General features: G+C 37.4%; 1 long non-coding RNA gene across 3 annotated transcripts in view; it reads right to left on the reverse strand.

Annotated features, from left to right (window-relative positions):
* Positions 1-1,692: 1,692 nt before the first annotated feature.
* Positions 1,693-15,332, reverse strand: part of LOC127524219 (uncharacterized) — a 39,244-nt gene continuing 25,604 nt past the window's right edge. For 2 of the 3 annotated variants that reach the window (XR_007933022.1, XR_007933021.1), the window contains exons 4-5: positions 6,147-6,183; positions 1,696-3,144 (exon numbers count right to left, since the gene is read on the reverse strand). This is a non-coding gene — a long non-coding RNA (uncharacterized LOC127524219). Of the gene's footprint in view, positions 3,145-6,146; positions 6,184-15,332 lie in introns of all 3 variants that reach the window. The other variant, XR_007933023.1, reaches the window with a different exon arrangement.

Consider the following 15,332-nt stretch of genomic DNA (forward strand, 5'->3'; position numbering starts at 1 on the left):
TCCAGCGTTTAGTTGATCCTGATAAGAGCTCATTGTCTCAGCTGTAAACACGACGGCTTTCTTCTTCCATGAGAAAGTTTGATATCACGATGGCTTTGTTTTCAGGCGGACCCTTAAAAAGAGAGTGAAAATCCTGGAAAATTCAACCAATCAGATGATGACTTCAAAACTCCCAAAGTGTTCCCCATTATTTGTGCCATATGCATCAGATGTTCAGCCATCGGTCCATGACGTCTGAGGCTGAGACTATGCAGAGCAGGACATGTCCTAAACAAGGGGTGTTTCAAAGTCAGGATGAAATCGAAATTCACTCTTTTTTTTGTCTTTATCAAAATCACATCTGAAACGATTTTCCTTTCTGGATAACGCCACAGATCTCTTTATTTTTTAACCTATTGTAGTATGTAACACAATCTAATTGGTTCCTGATTGATAATATCATGTCTTGTCTTCCACTTCCATTGAATATCTTGTTTCACTTAGAAACATATCAAAAGCAGGTGCTCAACCAACTGTAAAGCATTTAAAAAAAAAAAAAAAAAATATCCAAATTTCAACTCTGGAAATAAAGTGTAACACTCACTCGAAATCTCTTTAAAAAAAAAAAAAAAAAAAAAAAAAAAAAAAAAACAAAACAGTAAATTGGGTTGCAAACAGGTTTCTTGTTGACTTTAAACTCTCTTGCAGCTTGCTGTGCAGTCACAAACAATTTAGATTCAGAACTATCTGTTTTATAATATTGGTTTTTTTTGTTTTGAATAAAAATAATTTTATTGCCATGAAATGGCTCTTTCTGTGACATAAACGCATTTGGTATTACCGCCCACCTCTATATATGTACATACACAAGACGGGTTCAGAATGGATCATTATTTAAGCACAGGTACATATTACAGATGTGGTCGTCAAACAATGAGCCTCTTTCTCCTGAAAGTATAGAACAGGAAATGAGAGTCCACATCCAGAGCTGTAAACATGAGCTAATCTTTTCCTAAAAGAGGGGAAAAAAGGAAATTTGTGATTGGAGATGAACTCCATTATGTGAGGAGAAGCTGCTCTATTAAGGTGAATGGTTGAATTGAGGATGGAATCGCGGCATAGAAAGACGACTGGCGTTTATTGCAGGTTGAGTCTCGGGGTCTCAGAGGGGTAACCAGCGTGGAGTGCCGGGGTGGTCTGTTTCTGTGTCGCCCCTGATGCCTAATTAAAATCTCAGCCATATTATCAACAGCAAGAGGGCGCAATCAGATGATAGGAGTGATAAATGATTTTAAAATGATGTTCTGAAAAAAAGAGAGCAGTTTTATGGTCTGTTTGCATGCAAAAATAATATTATGCTTTCCCAATAGTCAGCTGCCATGCTGTCTACATAGGTCGCTGCCTTCTAAGGCATCATCCTAAACAAAATGGAATTTCTGCAGTGACTGAACACAAATTAGCAGGAAAAAAAAAAAAAAAAAAACTAATTTCACAATTTAATCCAATAGAGTTTGACATTATGTTGCTAACAACATGATAGTCTAATAAGCATTAAAAAACAAAACAAAACATATATATAATAATCTTTTTTTATTAAAAAATATAATTTTTGATAGCTAATGAATGCATGTTTAAAAGTTAATTTTAGTAAATTTGTTTGAAATTCATGTTAAACAAAATATAATATTTTTTAAAACAATACATTTTATTTTTTATGTATTTAATTATTTATTAATACATAGGACACACATTTTTTGTTGGTCTAATTAAACTTTTTTGTAATTAATTAATTAACTTAATTAAAAAAAAATCAGTGTTTTATGTTGGGGTCAGCATCAGATGAAAAACATCAACAAAACATTATGATTATGGTATGGATCTCTTTTTATAGATTTCCAATTCACGAGTACATCATAAAAATAAAAAATAAAATTGTTTAAAAACAATGCCAGATGCCAAATCAAAAATATTGCTTAATAATAATAAATAATACATCATAAAAATATAAGTTTCCAATTGAAATTTCTTTAAAAAAATTAAAATAATAAATAAAAAGTCAGTTTAGCCGTATAAATTGCCTTAAATCCCAAAATAAAACACCCTTACTAACAGACAAAGGTGAAGTGCTGAATGCAGAGAGATGTGATGCAGAGCAAACTGTTGCATAAAGAAAGGCCACGGCACCAAACGCACCAAAGCCACATTTAGCCGGAGGTGGATCGTGTCGGTGGCCACCCTGCGTGTGCGATAGGGACTTAAACGTTTCACCTTTAACTAATTGTGTTTTTTAAGCTCGGGTTCCTGTAATTCTGCAGGACGGGGTGATCCTGGGAGGAAACATATGGTGTGGGACTCCTAAAGCTCTTAGCTGAGGCCCATCACACGGAGACGTCTCCGCAAACGGCGAATGTCACGAGCAGGCGGTGCACGAGCTCTCCACTCACCCATTAAAGCGGAGGAGAGGACAAGAGGAGAAAAAAATATCCAAGGCTGCGCCATTTTAGCTGTAAAGAAGTTACCGGTTCAAATAATGCCAGAGTCTCGCTCTCCCCGGTAAGCTGCGTGTGATCTGCTGGGACCGAGTGATCTGAGATTGCTTTTCCCACCAATCTCTTCCAAATGTCAGAGTTTTTTCGTCTTTCTAGAGGAAGAAAGATGAGAGAAGGCATACAGCAATATACAAGAGCACGACACACAGGTGGGGAAGAACGCCGGTAGAAATGGCCAGGACCTGAGTGGAAGCACCCTCTGGAGACAACAAGGGATGGGCCGTAAAAATCCCTGGGTCCCACACATGCACTTGCGTGCAATATAACAGCAGTTGGGACAAAAGCCTCTGCGTCATATCAGCAACGTGAGAAAAAATATATACTGATTTGCATTAAGGAAAAATCTGTAAAAAAGGTACATGGTAAAATGTGTGGGGACAGAGCTGAGAGTAACTCTTACAGCTGAATGCATTATTAAATTAGTCCAAATAATTAAATGCACTTAAGAAGTATGCAACCAGTATCAAGAAATGAATTGCAAAAATAATTACTATTTTCAAACAGGTTTCCAGAACATTCCTCATCAGATAATCCTGACCCGAAAGCCAATGTTGTGTTGATCAAGAAGTAAATGAGTTGTCATCAAACGATAAGAGATTTCATTTCGGTCTCGTATCTGCAAAACAACAGAATTAATAATAATAATAATAATAACTTTGTTTTATATAGCACCTTTAAAAGCAGCTTCTCAAAGCACTGTACATAACATTGAATTCAAAATTCAATGCAATTAAATATCAATTTAAATTCAATTATAAATCAGAAATTCAATTAAATATCTGGCCTGTTTATGATTGAATGCTTTTAAGCTGACTTTTTATGCTCGTCATATTTGCAACATGAGCACACATGAAAAATACAACAATAGGAAACAATGGGAGTTTTTTTTTTTTTTTTTTTTTTAAACAACCGTGACTTTCCGAGTTGAGGGCGTGTCTAAAGAATCATGAAACACTTTGGGACTAATCATAATTAAGTTTTAATTATGAATGTTGACTGTACAAATAATTTTTTTTAAGCATTTTATACACTGTTGATGAAAAATACTTGTTCAACAAGAGTAGAACACAGATAAAGCATTGATTAAACACCTAATACACATGATTTGCTCTTCACTTTGTTGCTATAGTGCAAAAAAAAAAAAAAAAATCCTTCATTTCTTTATCAGTAAGTGAAAATGACAAAAAGAAATATAAATTTGTTCAATGTATTTACTTCATGATTATGACTTCTTGTAAAAAGGAACTTTCCAGGAGGACTTGAAGGCAGCGACACTTGCATTTGATGCATAATTCAACTGACTGAGAGAAAGAGAGAGAGAGAGAGAGCGAGGGAGGAAGAAACCATGTAACTGCGGTTGGAGTAATCCAGTGTGTATACCACAGGGAGGAGCTGTGGTTCTGCCTCCATCAAACACACTGAATCAAGTCTCTCTCTCTCTCTCTCTCTCTCTCTGAATGGAGTAACTCTTGGCTCTGTGCCTCTCTATGAGAAGTCAGAGTGGTTTTGAAAGGCTTTCTGAAGACTAAAAAGTCCTAAGTCTTTCCTGTTAGTGTGGACCGGAGAGACTAGAGGAAAAATAATAATCCACTAAGTAATCTTATTTGCAAAGGGTTACTTTGCATTTTTAAAGAAATTCCAATAATGATATAAAATACATAGTTAATTGGATATGAAAATAATTCAGCCACTTTTTTTGTCCTTTAAAATGTGATGTACTGAGTAACTGACAGTAAATGCACTTTATGTTTGTTTTCCATGTTCGTTTTGGTCTCTAAATCATTCAAAAATACTTTACTGTGTATAGATCACAAGATCAACAAGTCAAATATTTTTGAATGAAAAGTTAACATCCTGCTTCAATGAAACGTTTCATTCATTTCCAGTGGATTTATTTTTCTTCGCTTTAAACATGTCATCATAATAAACCCGCTCGATCCCTTCCTGTTGTTTTAACCCCTGAAAGTATGCGAGCGTGTTTTGAGATGCATAAAGCAGTCAGACGGCACGCGGGGAGCTCTGCGAAGAACTCTCCGGCCACATGTTTCACAATCCCAAGTCCCCCGATGAGAGAACTCGATCAGTAAGATGCCATTCCCAAAGAGTATCCGTTCTCCTCTGAGACGTGTCAAAGTCACTATTTCAAGCTCTCAACGCCTGCTCCGAACCGCAAGGTGGTTCCTATTTGTGCTCGTGTTCTGTTATTGTGGGGTTTCGGTGGCACATGTGGTTTAAACGAAGCCTGCTGAAATACGGTGAGGAGAAACACTCGCTGTTTTGCTGTTTATTTAGCCTAGTGTGGTGCATTAAATAACCCAGGAGAAAGTTTTATTGCTCAGAGGTTGCTCAGGAGACTTTTCAGGTATCAGGTGTCTCATTTAAGTATCAACTCTGTCTCAGATGTTTCTACTAAAATACCAAGGGAGACATTTTGGTAACACTTTACGATAAGGTCCCATTAGGTAATGCAAAATTAAGCAATACATTTGTTACAATATTCAGCTTTTTCAATGTTAGTTAATAAAAATACAAAATGTTCATTGTTAGTTCATGTTAGCTGATATAATAATATTGACATACTTGCACTAGTAAATGTTGAAATTGATATTTACTAAGATTAATAAATGCTTTTGGAGTATTTTTCATTGTTAGTTCATGTTAACTGATGTAGTTAACTAATGTTAATCAACGGAACTCTATTGTAAAGTGTTATCGACATTTTAGACAATTGAGAAAATTGTTCACTGTGCATTAAAAGTATAAAATGAGTTTAGATGATTTGCTCTTGGTTGATGAGATATGTTTGATCTCTGACTTTTGGTATCTGTTAGATCTTTTCTGAGATCTGAAACAAAAACTGAGAAGCGAAAGACTTAAGAAAAAGTTTCCATTCTCTCTGCATTTAATTACATTGCCATCTAGGAGAAACAATTGAGATATTATACAAATCTCATTTGAGGTTTCTCTTTCCTGTGGGAACACGCATCTGAAAGTAGAGTTAAGGGAGTTAAGAACGAGTGCACACTAGCTAATTCTCCATCAGAAAAGCATCATCAAATCTTTTTTTTTTATGTAAAATTTCTTTCCAGATCAATTGACCCCATTCTTTGGGTCAGTCCTATAATGTTGAGATTTGCTCAGTGTTGTTGCATTGTTTCTCTTGATTAATAGAGGCCCTTGGATGCAGCGCTCTGACCTCACATCAGTAAATGTGCTCCGAACACAAGCCGGCGGTGTCCGTACATCTGTGAGCATTGTGGAGATGGCATATTTACTGCCCTTGCCAGTGGGGTCAAGCCTCGGGCCTGTTAAACGTAGTGGAGGATGTAAAAAGCAATTATTCGTCTACGTGTGACCTTTAAAGCCGCCATCACCGGCTCCTATCTGCTCTTCATTATCATAGGTGATGATCTCCTACTTGTTCTGTGATTTCAGCACTCAGAGAAACGGCACATACAACAGCGAGTAGTTAATGGATAATACGGATATATTTTGGACAAAGTCTACACAAACAAAGTCTACACAATTTTTTTTAAACTGTTAAATTAAACAATTGGCCACTGCCCCTTTTTAAGATACCGTTTTAAATAAAAAAATAAAAAATCATTATTTACTCACCTTCATGTTGTTCCAAACATGTATGACATTCTTTGTTCTGTGGAACACAAAATCAGATATTTTAAAGATATTTTGCTCATATTTTGCCTCACAACAAACAAAAATAAGAAAGATATTTTTTTCAAAATATATTATTTTATGTTGCACAGAAAAAAGAAAGAAATGCAAACAGGTTTGGAACGAAACAAGGGTGGGTGATGACAACATTTACATTTTTTTATGAACTATCCCTTTAAAGGAGAAAGTGAAGAACTGCATTATTAATAATAATTACCACTCTCCCAAACACTCTCCCTGTCTGCCAATGGTCAGCCAAACAATGACAATCTCAAATTCATAAATATATATCTGAATCTGATTGGCTGAGAGGTCTTTCCAGCCATGCGATATTCTACCAGTATCACCACGGGAACCGTTTCACCGTTTGTATCACTCCGCTTGAAGTGACTGTCATGGCGGTCGATCAAATCCACCATACTTTTTACAAATACTACACTTGCTGTACCACGAACTGTAGTTTTAAGAGTTTTTTAGGCAAGAATGTAGTTGTTTAGACCTGAAATATGTGACTCATGTTTAATCATAGCGCCAATTTTATAATTTGTTTAGACGTTTTCGGAGATGCAAGCTCTAGGCCATCAGCAGCCTTTCAGTGCTCGTGTACCCGCCGAGAACAGCTTCATCTTGGCCAGTGCTTTGGGGATTTGGGAACAACTAGAAACTATTTAGAAGCCAATAACAACAGAGAATGTGGAAAAGTACATAAAAAAATGCCAGCAAGAATGCAAGCTGTTATCAAGGCAATACAAAATAATTTTTTTTTTTTTTTTTGGTTTTATGTGTGAATAAAGGCAGTTTAGTTGTTTCAGCTTGTTATTTGCCTAATAAATGACCTTTTTTTTTTTTTTTTTTGACAAATTCCTAAAATATTTGTGGCCTAATATATACACACAGTGTTTAACAAATTTATAAAATCACCATTTACAGTATTTGTGTATAGTTAGTTACTGTGACCACTCAAAAATGCCACCACAACCATTCACAAATTAAAAATGAAATTGAAACTAGTCATGCAATTATTGTGTTCATTGTTGTCATTTCTTAGCTACTAAAGCCCATCCATTCTGTAAAACCCCAGAAACAAAAACTACACAGCGCTCTCAAGAAATTATAAAGGTTTTTTTTTTTATGTGGGTCGGGGGTTTTTGAGATTAAGAGAGGATAGCTGAGGATGTCAAGTTCTCCAGTCATCCTAATAAAAAACACAGCAAATAAGATGTCGTCCTGTTTGTATTCATTATCAGTTCTTACATGCACACACTCTTGCATTAAACATTAGACAGCCTCTGATGTCTGCTTAACAGTTTAATCCCCCCCTTCACCATTCAGCCTGTCATAATAAAACCAGCCAAGCACACAAAGTCAAATATAAGCACAGAGAGGGAGGGCATGCGTTCGTTGGTTCGTTCATTTGTTGGTTCGTTCACCGTTCGGCACTTCGCTTCATTCGCGCGAGTCGAAGAGGAAGCGTTGTGATCTCCCCTCTTCACCTCACACTCATGCAGGGCCGATCGCACCGTACGCTTCAAGTGTGACACTTCAATTCAATCTTCCCAGTGTGCCGAGGCCGGCCTATCAGCTGGCCGCAGGACGAGTGTGGCGCGCATGCGGCGGGACGATAGCAGGCCCTTCAAAAGACCCCCTCCTCTGGAGCCTCTACAATGGAGCCCACTTCTGTCAACAAAGCACTGAACGAAGGAACCCACATATCTACTCTATGGAAAAGATTAACTGTAGTAAATCCCTTTAGCCTGCCCTCAACACCCCCTTCATCGACAACCCACCCCTTCTTCCTCTTCTGTTTTATTTATTTATTTATTTTTTTATATATAAATGTAAGTCATTTACTGGATGCTGATCCGCTGCGTTGAACTGGAAGGAGTGTTTTAAAAAACGAGGAGTGGGTAAAGTCAAAATGAGAGTCTCTTTAACATCTCAGTTGTTTCTACATGACAGCAATGAGAGCAAATGGAGACTTCTGCTTTCTCATAGGAAGAAGATCCATTGATCTCACATGTGTCTCATTTGGAGTACCAAAATCTAAAGATAAGCCCTACTGGGAAAAAAAAAAAAAAAAAAATGCTAAATGTATTTGAAACACATTTATTTTGTGCTAAGTATACTACAAATACATTCACATATTTATGTGCTAAATAAAAATACTCTGCAATTGTACTTTTGGTCCTGTATACTAAACTGGTATACTTAAAGTCTGCTAAATTGGAACAACTAATTTTGTACTTAATGCACTTTAATTGTGCATAAGTAGTGCTGAGATTCAACTAAACATATACTGAAGTATATTTGATTGTGCTAAAGTGGAAGATAATAAAATCTTTATTAATAGTGATATTAAAACACTTTTTAGGCATAATATTAAAAAATGTGCATTGTGCAATAAAGGAATACTCCAAATAAAGTTTAATAATAATAATTTAATATCATTAAGTCTTAAGTGATATGTTAATGGTTTTGAAGTATAGTTAGTATGAAATAAATATATTTTAAATAGATTTTTGTATAGGTTTTTTTTTTTTTTTTTTTTTTTTTTTTTTTTACTAGGGAGGTCTCAATATGAACTAAAACACTTCTCATCAAAAACTCCTACACCTGCTGTACTATTCACATATTCTCAATTTTTGTCTTCGGGAATTTTAGGAGAAACATCTGAGACAAAGGTGAGTTTCAGAAGAGATCTCACACTGCAGCGTGCAAAGATGTCAAAGTCTGTAATCAGATTTTGATATTTCATTATGAACTCAGACATGTCTCATGGAAAACTCCTTAAACCAGCTAAATATATCCACATAACATAACATAAACACATATTTATATTATTCACATATTTTTATTTTTTTTTATTTATCTTAACCCTAGTTAAGATAACTCTATACTAGGGGTGTAACGGTACATGTATTCGTTCCGAACCGTACGGTACGGATGTCAAGGTTCGGTTCATACGGTTCACGATGAATACCGTCAGTCACAGGTGATCCACAATCCAATCCAGAAGGGGGCGCATGTGGTAATACAACGCTGTTTGCTAACCGCCACAACAGGAAAAAGAGCAAAAGAAAAACAATGCATGAACGCGAATGAGTCAAATGTGCGTGAAACAGAGCGGAACATGGATAATTAAGTATAGGAGGGCTGGGCTTAAGATTTGAATGTTTAAAGTGGAGCAAATTGTAACACTCCTAATGCTCAAGTTTTATTTTTCACTATTCTATTTATTTTGTACTTTTATAACACAAGATGCTTTTCAGTCCTGTAGCTGATTGTGACCAAATACCTTTTGTTTTTTATCAGCCCTGCAAAAAAATATGACCTACGAAAGAGTGTATTCTGTTTACTGCTTAGTGCTTAATACACTAAAGGAGGCTTTACTGTACCAACTAGGGGACTAAATGCCGCTAGGTGGAACAAACTGATTTGCACGACTGTCTGTTAAAAATAAATGAAACCTAGCATTGTGGATTTGTTCCTTTGTCTGGTAATGCTTTAGTTTAGGGTCCAGTTCTCACTATGAACTAGTTGCTTATTAGCATTCATATTACTAGGATATTGGCTGTTTATTAGTACTTAAAGCAGATATTACTGCCTTATTCTGCATGGCCATATTCTACATCCCATAATCCTACCCAATACCTAAACTTAACAACTACCTTACTAGCTATTAATAAGCGGTAATTAGGGGTTTATTGAGGCAAAGGTCATAGGTAATAATTAGTTGATAGTGAGAACTGGACCCTAAACCAAAGTGTGACCATTGTACCGAAATCGTACTGAACCGTGACCCCAAAACCGAGCTACGTACCGAACCGTGACTTCTGTGTACCGTTACATCCCTACTCTATACACATTCTGTACAACAATTGTCTTGTTCAATTCTATTGTTATTCATCATTAGGAATTTTAAGAGAATCATCTAAAACAACTGTGATTTTTCAAATAAACAAAGCTGAGACCTCGTTAAGTCTCTCAAGCTACAAAAGAGCAATTCCTCTTCCTCTGGGAAGTGAAAAGAGTTGGACAATAGGAAAAGAAAGGAAAAGAAGTGTAGCTGAATGCTTGAAGAGTGAAGCACTGAAGCTCTCCGAAAACTACTTCACAATGGCAGTGATCCATTGCAAATACAGTTTAATATAGAGAGAGCACATCCAACGGCTCGTGCGCCGCGTGGGTTGAAACCACATGGCCATTTCTCCATTAATTCCAGAGAGGGAGAGAGAAAGAGAAAGAGAGAGAGAGCAGGGAAATACGGAGTGACTTGCACGTCACCAGTGCGAGGTGGAAAAGCTCTACAAACAGTTCAATACCGCTGCCACTGTCCAAACAGCCCGCTCCACTCATTAATTTTAAAAAGTTGTGTGAATCTGCCTTGAACAGTAAATATTTAACCAGCACTCTGCATCGCCTGGCCCTCGTAAGCTCAACTTTAAACACACGCACACACATGCACCGAGAGCGGCTGAAAACTAATTACCAGAGGCAGAGCCACTTGTCGGCCGCCACAAGAAATAGAAGGTCAAGAGAGTCAGTTCGGCTCTGACAAACAGTCACGCTACTGAATGATACAAATTAGCCATAGGGCAACTCTCTCGCTCTGCCATTACGCGCCAGGAGAGAAGAGAACGGCGTGATCCATACATCTGTGCGTGATCGTTAAGACGTTCGAAAAGGGAATGCTATGAATACAACAGTCGCTGGAATGAGGCGGACTTTCTTACAGGGGAGTTAATGATGTGTTTCTCAAGCCCTTTAACCATATACTGTGAATATTCCAGCAGCTCCTCCAAACTTTGTTTCATTATTGACCTCTGGCCCGAGGAGGATCTGGCAAAGCAGATGCAGTAATGCTGCATATCAAATGTTCTAGTGCAAAGTCGAGCGTTGGCTTGATGGATTTCTGGGTTCGGCTCGACGATTTAACAGCCGTGCCTCTTGGACTTTAAGTGACAGGAAATATTTTACCTCCTCTCGTGACGGCGGCGTGAAACGTATCAATCTGACCGGACGGAGAGGGGAGGGAGGGTCATTTTGGGGAAATGAGAGCTGGTTTGCGGATGGAGCGATTGATAGTTCAGAGAGAGAAAAATGCTACTGGGAGAGGAGGGAGTCTCTGGTGATCGCCGCAGACTGATGGATGACCAATGGGGTGTGATTTGCAGGGATGACTTGATAAAGAAGATGAGTGAACATCAGTGAGAGTTTAAAAATGAGTAGTGCAAAAAAAAAAAAAAAAAAAAGTCAAGTCTGAGGGAAAGTCACATTGTAAACTTTACTTCTTGAAGTCTTAAAACAGCAGAAGTGCTATTAAAGATGAAATAATGTGGCTTGGTGGTTAGTGTTTGCATTTGGTCAATACCATGTGTTTTGGTTTTAATTTGTTTGTAACTATTTTCATTGGAGAAAACAGAGAAGGTTTTGTATAATATGTAAGCTATTCAATTTTAGTGTTGTCAAAAGTACCGACTTCGGTACCAAGTCAGTACTGAAATTTTAAAAACGTGACGATACCAGCATTGAGTGCTGTTGAGCAGATTCTTAAACACCTCTGATTGGCCACTGTGTTCACGAGCTCAACAGATATGTCTGTGATTGGCTACAATGATCAATACTTCAAAAACATGTTGTAAATAGACATTGTTGACGCTCTTCACCAAGCGCTTACAAAGATACACACAGGAGCACTGAAAGCAGGCGTCTATCAACGGATCCCTAATATATCCGCTGATAGATGCCTGCTTTCAAACGCTCCCATGTGTATCTATGTAAGTGCTTGGTGAACAACATGTTTTTGAAGCGTTGATCATTGTAGCCAATCACAGACATATCTGTTGAGAGTGTGAACACAGTAGCCAATCAGAGGTGTGTAAGAATCCACTCAAAAGCGTTCAAAATGCTTGGAGACAAAATGCTGATATCGTCACATTTTTAATATTTCAGTACCGAAGTCGGTACTTTTGACAACCCTACTCAATATTAAGTTCTTGTTTATTGAATTGTTAAATATAATGTATATAAACTAAACAAAATACAAGAAGAACAAGAAATACATCAGATTACACAAGTAAAATGGTTAATGTTGTCCTATGTTGACTTGTGACAAGAATTTTTAAACACGCAAGTCACTGGAAACTGCCGTGAAAAGTGCCATAAACAACACACATTTTGCAAAAATGTACCAAAATGTGTTTTTTTTTTGTTTTGTTTTTTCACGACACTTTTTTTTTTTTTATAAACCCCTTTCTGCAATGGAGAAAAAATGATATAGTGCCTCGTGGATGTGTCACCTCAAAAGTGCAGCGAAATGTACCGTATATCAGGTTTTGCAGAAATATAGCCAGTCTTGTATTTCTACGGAGCCGCTGAAGGGACATGTTGATTGGGTTACACTTTATTTTGATGGTCCGCCCCCATATTCTCTTGACTATAAATAACATTGCACCTACATGCCAACTAATTCTCATTAGAGTATTAGTACTGTTAGGGGGGAACGCATTAGTTTTGTGAGAGAACCCAAATGTTTTGCAAGCAAATGTAAAGTTTCTCATGGGAACACAATAGCTTTGCGAGCGAATGGAAATGTTCTGCAAACGAAATACATTTGTAAAAGAATGCAAATGTTTTGGATCACCATATCCCCATATTGGCTACATATATTTACATCAAAAACATTATAGTTACTCTACAGTTACTTTTACTCCTTTAAACGGTGTCATTTTTATACTAACCTGATGGCTAATATCAGGCTACCACATTTGCTGTAGTTTATTATATATGGTAGAAACTATAGCTACAATGGGAATTTTCACACAGAACTACATAAAGTGTACATAAAATGTACAAAACCTCAACATGTGATTCGGAGTAGTGTCTGGTGACAGCATGTCTTCACAGTTTGGCTAATGTCTGACCTGGTGCTCACAGTCATGAAGTAATGGCCTGATCATATAGGCCACCTGGTGTTCATTTAAACTATAGGAAATATCCCACACACAAATCCACGCTTGAATACCAGCGCTGAGCACTCCCACAGCCAGCTGCAGACCACTATTTGATGGAGAAAGCGTGTTTCTGGTTAGCCCGGCCTCTGCGGTCGCTCACAGGGGTGAAATCCTGAAAATCCCAAAGTCAGATCCTCACCATTAACCAAATTCAATTTGTCATTTGAGTAATTATCCATGATGGTTAAGAGCCCTACGATCATTCCTGATGAAGGGGGAAAATAGAGGATGAAAGACAGAAAGGCAGAGAAGAAACGTGAAGAAAATAAAGGTGGAAGACATCAGAAATTGTTCCTCAGCTGGTTGCTGTGATGTGGTGTGCAGGGAGGACAAACACACACACACACACACAAACGTAGTGTTTGTGCCAGTATGGACGGCTGTGTGAAGCTGTCCTGGGACTGGTGGGAGAGAGAAAGGCTCGCTAGTTCTTGGCAGAGCGGTTGAACATCTGCATTTGGGCGTCGCAAGGGGAAAACCACGTTCTTCAGAGAACCGGCCTCGCGAGCTCCGGGTAGAATACATTTGGAGGTCAGTGTGTGTGAAACAGGAATTATCAAAGAGAAAAAAGTCAAATGAAAGGAAAAGAAAGTGTCCAAACATGCAGAACGGACCACGGAGTCATGACCCGAACACTTGTACGGCACAAAGCGAGAGCCGCGCATTACAAAACGCCTGCAAATGTCAGAGATGCAAACAGTGAATATTTGCACAGCTCTGAGAATTCACCATAAGTTGTTTACATACATCTTTAATCGGCTCAATATCAACATTTCAAAGAACGTTTGAACAAAGTGCTGAAAAGAAGATGAGTGCGAAGACAACCTGAACCCATGTGGCTTCCTTTTGCTCGGGTTGGATGGTCAAAGGTGGACATGTGTTGTCTAAATTAGGACTAACTTTCTTAATCATCACTTTTGTCTTGCACACAGATAATCACACGTGCCTGCTGTCTTCCAGCTTCCACTACGGCAGAAATGTTAATTACGAATGATTAAATATCTCGCTCCCGCTTGGAGACTGAGGTATATCTCCGGCTCGCTGTCAATCAAACACAACATACGCACACAAAAACCTCTCCACTGCATCACAGAGGAGTATGTTCTCAAAACTTTTTATGTTTCTTTCCAGAGTATAAAACCACGTTTCCAAACAGAGCAGAGCAGAGGAGTTATCTGAACGCATAAACTTCAGGTGTCAACAGCGGTGAGATGAGAATAAAGTGAAAATCAATCAATAAATCAATAAAAATAACTTGTCTTTCTAGGGCACATCATTTCTGGGTCTGGAGAATGAGATTATGCCCATGCCTGGTTTTGCTAATTATGTAAGGGAATACTCGGATCCTTGAGCTGTCTATCAGAGCGCTACCCCAGGTGATCCAGAAATGAATGTTTATCTTGGACCTTCAAAAGGAAATGACATCACGCAAGGCGTCCAGAAAACAGGAAGGAAAGATGCTGCTGGCATTATAGTCTGTGGGAAGATGACAGAAGAGAGTTAAGCTACAAAAAATAAAGCAATGAAGAGAAATATTAAGTTGATTATTAATAGTAATGGCATGTTTTATTTAATTCAAATGTTTAATTTTTATTTTATTATTTTTAATTATTTTCTATTTGTTTTTAAATCAATATAATAATAGTAATTCCTTGTTAAAAAGCTACTTGAATCTAAAAAAATAATTTCGGAATAAAATGTTTATTATAAAGTCTCTAATTGTAGGATTTGTTGGTATTATAGGCAATGCAGTCAGATAATTAAGATGTTTTTTTTTTTTTTTTTTTTTTTCCATAACCAGTGGGACAGTGACATCCTGAAATAAACCTACAGAGAAAAAATAAAGAGTTCCATGAAACATGGATAACATTTTAGAAAAAAAAAAAATGCTGAAATTTGAGGTCAATGGTGAATGTTTCAATCAGCTAAATTGGACACATTATTAGTGGGAATATCCTGCCAAAATTTATCCCACTGGAATTTCCGCCATTCAATAATCAGGCAGAAACCTAGTATCTTCAAAAACGCTACTTTTCAGGAAAGTTGATATTGTGGCTTTATATGTGGTCAGACACTTGCATGTGTCATTATGCTGCGATCACGCCATGTTGTAATT

This window comes from Ctenopharyngodon idella, chromosome 12 (genome assembly GCF_019924925.1).
Source record: "Ctenopharyngodon idella isolate HZGC_01 chromosome 12, HZGC01, whole genome shotgun sequence".
Classification (NCBI taxonomy): Eukaryota; Metazoa; Chordata; class Actinopteri; order Cypriniformes; family Xenocyprididae; genus Ctenopharyngodon; species Ctenopharyngodon idella.